This window comes from Lepisosteus platostomus, chromosome 27 (assembly GCF_059453375.1).
Source record: "Lepisosteus platostomus isolate fLepPlt1 chromosome 27, fLepPlt1.hap1, whole genome shotgun sequence".
NCBI lineage: Eukaryota > Metazoa > Chordata > Actinopteri > Semionotiformes > Lepisosteidae > Lepisosteus > Lepisosteus platostomus.
The window spans coordinates 11,585,960-11,593,864 of record NC_142637.1 but is presented as its reverse complement, the minus strand read 5'-3'; the positions used below and the strand labels follow the sequence as shown (position 1 = coordinate 11,593,864).

The following is a 7,905-nucleotide window of genomic DNA, read 5'->3' as shown; positions in this document are numbered from 1 at the left end:
ACATCAGTCAGGGGGAACAAGGTAAAGTGTTTTTACTTCTTCACCATGGTCATGTAGTTTCACTCCAAGCACTGTCATATGAAATAACTGTGGAAACGACCTCCCCAACATTTTGGGTTGTTGCATTTTGCTTCAATGAATTTTAACCTTTTCTTTTAGACATTAAGAGGAAGGACACATTCACCCTTGGTAGAGATTCAGTTGTTCTATGAGATGTCAAGGTGAGAATTAACCACTTCAGGCATAAGTCAATCCACATGACCGGAAATGGGGCAATGAACAGGATATGGGGATTTTGCTAGTTATAAAGTACAATAATCATCATTAAATGATCTAAGACTACTGAAGTACAAGCTGTGTCCCTGACTGATTAATTAGCAAATTCATCTTTGTAGAGTGCAGCTACTATCTATTCAGTGGCATTTCCTTAAAACAACTGTATTCCCACATTCTGAATATGGAGTGAGATCATGTAGAGAATGTTGGACTTGTAATAACTAATTGAAGGATAATAATAATCAACGAAAGTGCTTAAAAGTATCAACAAATGCCTTCAAAGTACTTGACACGTACTTTGCTTTCAAAAGTGAAACATAATTAATGCTTACGTAAGATTTCTCTTGACTTCTCAGGAGTATACTAACTCCAAGGACAAGTAACATCACAAACCATTATTTAAGTGCTGATGTTGGAGCTGCAATACTACTACCAAGACAAAAAATGATACAGGTAACACTGCTTTCAGATTTCTAAGAATTGCTAAAATAGTATGTTTACAGAGCATTCAGAGTCTCATAGAGAAAATAAGTTGAGAATATGACAAGTTCCTACCATCTCAAACACTGCCAATCTAGAACAAAAAGAAAGTACTTGAACGCCTGCAGTAATCGAACACAAACCAGAACATATCAGTGCATGACAATGAAATGTAGTCACAAAATGATTCTACCCTTTCAAGTCCCAAAAAGGACCGAGGAACTTACCGGAGGCGAAACCTGGATTTCAAACAGAGTACAATGTAGCCACTGTAGGGGAGAAGATCACAGAGAGCTCTTCTCAGATTGCTCAGAGTCAGCCCCAGCACCCTGTCCTGACTGAAGCAGACAAAGTGGTCAAACAGGTAGGTAGAAATGAGTAAGGAACAGAGAGTATGGTTATTCTTGCATTGTTTTGTTCGTCTGTCAAAGAAAAGAGTGCTTCTGACTTTTGTCAATGTTCATCTTTATTTTAGGAGAAGAACAAACGGTGGTATCACACTTTGCTCAAGTGTATGATACCATGTGTGTACAGCAGACATCACCAAAGGAACAGGAGACACCTGAGTAGAGAACAAGAATATGAAAAGACTGATGAAAAAAAGCACCAGGAGAAATCCATTGAATATGCACAATCTCGTCCAGTATTTCAATGAAAAGTTTCAGTGTTGTTTTTAGTGTCGTCGTATTGCATACATTTAAAACAATGTGTCTTGTTTAATGAACAATTTCTTTCACTTTAGTAAAAAGTGTTGTTTACTGTAATCCTAGCATGGATGCAATTGTTAGAAAAAACTTGAATGAAAAACTGAATGTTTCATACAATATGGGTTTGTGTTAACCCACACACCTAAGTGAAATGTGTGATTACGTTACAAGACATAACACATAGTTCAGTTGAGTGTGAAAGGGAACAACAGAGAAAGTCACAAACAAAACATTTGTGAAGGACTTGATGAATGTTTTTTCTTTAGAAATTACAAAAAAAAGAATTTTTCAACAAGATGTCTTTCTATAGCGAGTTTCATTTGAGATAGTCTTTTCTTAGAAGTGCAAGAGTGGTATTCCCTACAATTTATTCCCTAATTTGATCATTCTCAGAAATTAGGAGACAGAAACCACACCTATTGTAATATTAGACCTTGTAACAAGGCAACTAGGTTTCAATGGCTTAAAAGGTGCAGAAAGAGGCTCATGTATAATGACCTCCAGTGTCCCACAGGTTTCCCAAATCATTTCTTAGAGTATGGAAAAAGAGGAAATAAAGTGTCTACAGAAAGCGTATACCCCCTTGAACTTTGTTCAGTTTGTTGCGCCAGTGCCAGAGTTTCATGCAATGAAATGAGGACCTCTTTCTCACACCACATATGTTATACTTTCAATGGAAAAAAAGGAAATATTAGAATTGTATACATTTTCACCCACATGTTAATATTTGGTAGAAGCCCTTTTCACAGCAATTTCAGCTGTGAGTCTGTTGGTAATGGGCTCCACCAGCTCTGCACCAACAAGATTTGATAATATTTGAGAATTTCAGAAGTCTGTCTGGTTTAGCTGAAGAATCAGCTAAGGTAAGTTTCAGGAAGAGCATCTGATTTCTTTCACTAAAGCAGAACAGAGAAAAAACACACAATACAAAATCATGAGAATTTGTATCCATATGACACTTTGACTCGAATACTTTTATCAGACCTACACAGAGTATATACTGTACACACTTTTTCAGCCCAGGTTTATACATTTGATACATTTGGAACTGCCATTTGTAGGTGTTTTTGTGTCTTAGCTCAACACTGTGAAACCTGTAGTTACAAACATGGAGGATGAAGACATGAAGACATATATTGTACCTCTGACCGGCCTACCTTCGAAGAGGTGAAAGATGAAACTTTTCCTTTATCGTCAACTCAGTGAATGTCTTTAAACTTTCGAAAACTGTAACAAAGAATAAGTTAAAAAACTTATTTTCATTGGACCCACAGAAAAGTCAAAGTTGTCCATAGAAATGCCCGTCTAAATCAGAAATCTACAGCACAAAGGCAGTGGCCTTTCGGGACATAAAAATGAAATCAGACTTTACTCAGACGAATTGCCCTTGGTCACGGACATCTTGCTATCAGTCACTACAAAGATGTTTTCTCTCGTGCCATGGCTTGCCTGACTTGCTTCTTCAGCTGGATGGCTTCTGATCACTGGTCAGGATCGACAGCCAGCATGTCCTGGAGCAGTGTCCTTAGCTCCGTGCTTATGGCTCTATTTACTTTCAGGGGGATGTGGAACGGCAGCCAGGGGTTCTCATGCAGGGCCTCTCCAACAGGCCTTGACAGACATATGCTCCTGTATCGGAAACACACTTTAGTTCAATTCTAAAATATGTCTCATAGGACTGAAGGAACCTTTGCCTGTTAAGAGTTAACAATTAGGTCCTCAAGAACTGTTTTACGGTTTTCTACACTCCTGGCTGGCCAAGGTCTCTTTAAGGTCTCTTAAGTGGAGGTGTAACTCATGTATCCTACATGTGATTTAGGAACATGAAAGGGAATAGCTTCTTATCGGATTATGGTCTTGGTTAACTGCCTAAGGCTGACCTAAGTGCCTTACTTTCTGACTTTGTTTATACCTTATATGTTAAGAAGCTTCTTCTGACCAATCAGAAATGTATGCTTTATGTATGAACATTTTGCTCTTTAAAGTGAGTGAGAGACAAGGTTAACAGAAATTAGCCACGGCAGTAAATGACAGCATATTTTTTGGTTCTTAAATGGTCTCTACCTGGCACACCTGCAGTGCAAACTGACACACACTGTTTAGAGAAACAGCTACTCTATTACTAATATTAATGAAACATTTCTTATTCTATGGAACAAAAACAAACAGTAAAACTAAAACACAGATCTCTTAGCTTCCTATTTCATGAACCAGATGACTGAATGACCGCTTGGTCATAACTATTAGCCAGAACCCCAGTTAACCCTCCGTAACACAAAGTTTAACCACACGACAGGAACTCTTTCAAACTGAGTGAAAATCATAAATGGATCCATAACTTTACATCAATTTACTATGTTGTGCCAATACCTGCATTTACATTTAGAACGAATGATGTCATAGAACCAGCATCACACCAATTCCAGGTGTCTCCAAGGAGACAACAGAACTTCAGTTGTGTTTGCTAAAATACACACTTTGAAACATACTGTAACACTTAGTTAACATGTCTGGTTTAGTTGAAGAATCGGCTAAGGTAAGTTTCAGGGTTTAATGGTGGGATGGCACCTGTGCTTTTTTCCCCCAACCGCTAGAATATGATTCGCACCAAACCCAAAAGAAATACTGCACAGTTCAGGAACTTCATCAACCTAGCAACTGTAAAATAAGCTTACAAACAACTGAATTGAAATGCCAAAAAGTTCAGAGAAAGGCACAAACTATGTTTACTTGGGGTTTACAAAATTAAAGCTAACTAAAACTGTAATGATAAACAATCATGCTGCCAATGGACAGAGAAATATCATGTTTTTTGAATAATGTATTATTTGTTATATAGGAACCCAGTATAAGGGAATCCCTTGCGATCCTGTCTGCAGAGATAAAGGTAAGTATTTTTTTCTCTTTAGCTCTGTCACTCCAAGAAATATAATGAACATAAATATATTTGCCAATCTTTTCATAGTAATCCAAACAACTCTGCGTGTATCTGACATTTGTAATATTTATCTACCGCAGTATAACTCTTCTGGCAAGGCGATTGGTATTGTACCTTGAAAGAAAACTGATTGGAAATGTCATGTACTCTATGGTTTCTATTGATGTCAAGTGGCAAATGTTGACTGGTGATGTTATGTGAATCTTAGGAAATGGTCATTTTTCAATCGAGTCTATGTTTCTCAGAATTTGAGACAGAGAGGTCAATCTCTGCAATCCGAGCTGAGGGCATTTCTTGGAATGGAAAGGTAAGAGCAACGTGTTCTTTGATATTCTCTTAAGACTCTTCGCCAGATTTTACGATGAAAAATGTAAATAATAATAATAACAAACATTATTTTATATAGTGCCTTGAAAGGTGGCTTCTTTACAGAATGACAAAACCAACTACAATAAATAATACACAAGATATGCATGATGACAATACACAGTTAGAGGAGACAGTAGATGGTCATTGTCAGTGTATCCTGAAGGTAGTTTTCCAATTTTTTGGAACGGGGTAAAAGAGGCCATTTCTACTAGAATCTTTGTCCTAACCAAAAATGTAACAAAGTATAATAATAATATTAAAAAGAATAATAATAAACTTTATTTATAGAGCACCTTTCATACAAATAGTGCTTTGGTGCTTTAAAAACCAAGCGTAAAAATAAAATATTAAAATTGAGAGATATACTTTCAGTTGTCAAGGAAAATACAGCAATACAGTAAAGCAACATACATGTCAATTAAATAAATAAAAATTAGGAAAGTCGTAATAAAATAAGAACAGTTAAAGAGAACTAAAAAAAGAAACCGAAATAGAAAGAACAAAGAACCACTTTAACTAAAAGCAACATTTTCAAATGTTTTTTAAAACAATGTACCGAACTTGACTGCCTAATAAAAAGTGGAAGTGAGTTTCATAATTTAGAAGCATAAAAACAAAAAGCAGCCTCTCCACTCTTTCTGCATTTCACATGTGGTATTTGCAGTAGGCCAGTATGTGCAGATCTCAGGTCACGTATAGGAACATATGAAGACAGACATTCAGTAAGGTACAGACGTGCTAGGTCGCTTAAAGCTTTAAAAACAAGTAAAATAACTTTCAAATTTATCCTAGATAATACAGGTGACCAGTGAAGTTTTTTCAAAACAGGAATGATATTCTCTTTCTTGTATTTGTTAGGATCTGTGCTACTGCATTTCGAACAAGTAGTAAGGGATTTATTGTTTTCTTGGGAAGCCCACAAAACAGAGCATTATAATCATATCCACATCAATGTGAGCAATGGAGAAGTCAAATTAACGTGTCTAAATATCATCTAGTTCTATCCCAGGGAAGAGGGCTGTTGCCTACACAGACGACAAGACACAAAACGCTCAACTGTGCAAAACACGCATAAGGACATCAGTCAGGGGGAACAAGGTAAAGTGTTTTTACTTCTTCACCATGGTCATGTAGTTTCACTCCAAGCACTGTCATATGAAATAACTGTGGAAACGACCTCCCCAACATTTTGGGTTGTTGCATTTTGCTTCAATGAATTTTAACCTTTTCTTTTAGACATTAAGAGGAAGGACACATTCACCCTTGGTAGAGATTCAGTTGTTCTATGAGATGTCAAGGTGAGAATTAACTACTTCAGGGATAAGTCAATCCACATGACCGGAAATGGGGCAATGAACAGGATATGGGGATTTTGCTAGTTATAAAGTACAATAATCATCATTAAATGATCTAAGACTACTGAAGTACAAGCTGTGTCCCTGACTGATTAATTAGCAAATTCATCTTTGTAGAGTGCAGCTACTATCTATTCAGTGGCATTTCCTTAAAACAACTGTATTCCCACATTCTGAATATGGAGTGAGATCATGTAGAGAATGTTGGACTTGTAATAACTAATTGAAGGATAATAATAATCAACGAAAGTGCTTAAAAGTATCAACAAATGCCTTCAAAGTACTTGACACGTACTTTGCTTTCAAAAGTGAAACACAATTAATGCTTACGTAAGATTTCTCTTGACTTCTCAGGAGTATACTAACTCCAAGGACAAGTAACATCACAAACCATTATTTAAGTGCTGATGTTGGAGCTGCAATACTACTACCAAGACAAAAAATGATACAGGTAACACTGCTTTCAGATTTCTAAGAATTGCTAAAATAGTATGTTTACAGAGCATTCAGAGTCTCATAGAGAAAATAAGTTGAGAATATGACAAGTTCCTACCATCTCAAACACTGCCCATCTAGAACAAAAAGAAAGTACTTGAACGCCTGCAGTAATCGAACACAAACCAGAACATATCAGTGCATGACAATGAAATGTAGTCACAAAATGATTCTACCCTTTCAAGTCCCAAAAAGGACCGAGGAACTTACCGGAGGCGATACCTGGATTTCAAACAGAGTACAATGTAGCCACTGTAGGGGAGAAGATCACAGAGAGCTCTTCTCAGATTGCTCAGAGTCAGCCCCAGCACCCTGTCCTGACTGAAGCAGACAAAGTGGTCAAACAGGTAGGTAGAAATGAGTAAGGAACAGAGAGTATGGTTATTCTTGCATTGTTTTGTTCGTCTGTCAAAGAAAAGAGTGCTTCTGACTTTTGTCAATGTTCATCTTTATTTTAGGAGAAGAACAAACGGTGGTATCACACTTTGCTCAAGTGTATGATACCATGTGTGTACAGCAGACATCACCAAAGGAACAGGAGACACCTGAGTAGAGAACAAGAATATGAAAAGACTGATGAAAAAAAGCACCAGGAGAAATCCATTGAATATGCACAATCTCGTCCAGTATTTCAATGAAAAGTTTCAGTGTTGTTTTTAGTGTCGTCGTATTGCATACATTTAAAACAATGTGTCTTGTTTAATGAACAATTTCATTTACTTCAGTAAAAAGTGTTGTTTACTGTAGTCCTAGCATGGATGCAATTGTTAGAAAAAACTTGAATGAAAAACTGAATGTTTCATACAATATGGGTTTGTGTTAACCCACACACCTAAGTGAAATGTTTGATTACGTTACAAGACATAACACATAGTTCAGTTGAGTGTGAAAGGGAACAACAGAGAAAGTCACAAACAAAACATTTGTGAAGGACTTGATGAATGTTTTTTCTTTAGAAATTACAAAAAAAAGAATTTTTCAACAAGATGTCTTTCTATAAAGAGTTTCATTTGAGATAGTCTTTTCTTAGAAGTGCAAGAGTGGTATTCCCTACTATTTATTCCCCAATTTGATCATTCTCAGAAATAAGGAGACAGAAACCACACCTATTGTAATATTAGACCTTGTAACAAGGCAACTAGGTTTCAATGGCTTAAAAGGTGCAGAAAGAGGCTCATGTATAATGACCTCCAGTGTCCCACAGGTTTCCCAAATCATTTCTTAGAGTATGGAAAAAGAGGAAATAAAGTGTCTACAGAAAGCGTATACCCCCTTGAACTTTGTT

At 36.7% G+C, this 7,905-nt stretch overlaps 1 long non-coding RNA gene across 1 annotated transcript; it reads left to right on the top strand.

Moving 5' to 3' along the window:
• Positions 1 to 6,004: 6,004 nt before the first annotated feature.
• LOC148639337 (uncharacterized) lies at positions 6,005 to 7,495 on the top strand. The gene is made up of 4 exons (XR_015930821.1): positions 6,005 to 6,068; positions 6,480 to 6,576; positions 6,806 to 6,967; positions 7,079 to 7,495. It is a non-coding gene; the product is annotated as an uncharacterized LOC148639337 (long non-coding RNA).
• Positions 7,496 to 7,905: the final 410 nt, after the last annotated feature.